Source organism: Otolemur garnettii, unplaced genomic scaffold (genome assembly GCF_000181295.1).
Source record: "Otolemur garnettii isolate 467f Iridium unplaced genomic scaffold, OtoGar3 scaffold00104, whole genome shotgun sequence".
Lineage (NCBI taxonomy): Eukaryota > Metazoa > Chordata > Mammalia > Primates > Galagidae > Otolemur > Otolemur garnettii.
Window position 1 is genome coordinate 1,874,795 of NW_003852499.1, and position 1,323 is coordinate 1,876,117.

Consider the following 1,323-nt stretch of genomic DNA (forward strand, 5'->3'; position numbering starts at 1 on the left):
AAACCCTGTCCTGGCTTGGCCCCTGCAGCTCAAGTGGCTACAGCACCAGCCACATACAACAGAGCTGACGGGTTCGAATCCAGCCTGGGCCGCCAAATAACAATGACAACTATAACTAAAAAATATCTGGGCGTTGGGGCGGGGACCTGTAGTCCCAGTTACTTGGGAGGCTGAGGCAAGAGGATTGTTTAAACCCAAGAGTTTGAGGTTGCTGCAAAGCAATGGCACTCCACCCAGGGCGACAGCTTGAGACTCTGTCTCAAAAAATAAATAAATAAAAATAAAAACAAAAACCCTGGGTGGCACCTGTGGCTCAAGGAGTAGGGCGCCAGCCCCATATACTGGAGGTGGTGGGGTTCAAACCCGGCCCTGACCCACAACTGCAACAACAACAAAATAAATAAATAATAAAAAACCTGTCCTTTGGCCCTGAATCAAGGCCAGCAGTTTGTTGAAGCTGTTGGTTTTAGGCAGGAGCCTGAAGAATTATCTTTCTATGATCTGTTGGCCATTTCAGAACTTTGGAAATGTAATGATCAATTCATTAGAAAGAAACAGTATGAGTCATTGGTGATAGATGGGGCTAGTATTTATCGTAGTCTTAATACTGGGGTTACAAAATATCCATAAAATATTATTCATCTCACAGAGAGAGCGGTGCCTCACACCTGTAATCCTCACACTCTGGGGGCTGAGGAGGTTGGATTGCCTGAGATCACAAGTTTGAGACTAGCCTGAGCAAGAGCGAGACCTCATCTCCAAAAATAGCCAGGCATTGTGGCGGGCGCCTGTAGTTCCAGCTACTTGGGAGGCTGAGGCAAGAGAATCACTTGAGCCAAGACTTTGAGGTTGCTGTGAGTTATGACACCAGGGCACTCTAACAAGGTGACAAAGTGAGTCTCCATGCCAGGCAACTATATTCTTTTTTTAAACTTTTTTTTTTATCAACATAATCTAAGTGTGTGTGGAAGTTTAACTATAAATTCAAGTGTGCCATGAGGTAAATAAAGGTTGAAAAACACTGCTTTAAATGTTGGCTTTCTCTTGGACAGTAGGCAGATGAACCTAGCAGATGAACCTAGCAACATTAGCACACAAAGAGTGACAGTGGGAGTTCTGCCTCCCACTTCCCACAGGTGCTCTCCCACCAAGGTTGCCAATGATGTCTGTAGTAAAAAAATCTTGTAAGTAATCAAAACTGAATTTTCTGCTATGCTGTATTTTCCTTGACCCTCTTCTTGCTCTATACACTCCTGGTCCTCTCATTGAGCCTCATAGTTCATTTTCTTTTTTCTTTTCCTTTTTATCTTTTTTTTTTTTTCT

At 43.6% G+C, this 1,323-nt stretch overlaps 1 non-coding gene across 1 annotated transcript; it reads left to right on the plus strand.

Annotated features, from left to right (window-relative positions):
• The first annotated feature begins 423 nt into the window (after positions 1-423).
• On the plus strand, positions 424-560 carry LOC111727412. Its single transcript, XR_002774970.1, has one exon. It is a non-coding gene; the product is annotated as a small nucleolar RNA SNORA2/SNORA34 family (small nucleolar RNA).
• Positions 561-1,323: the final 763 nt, after the last annotated feature.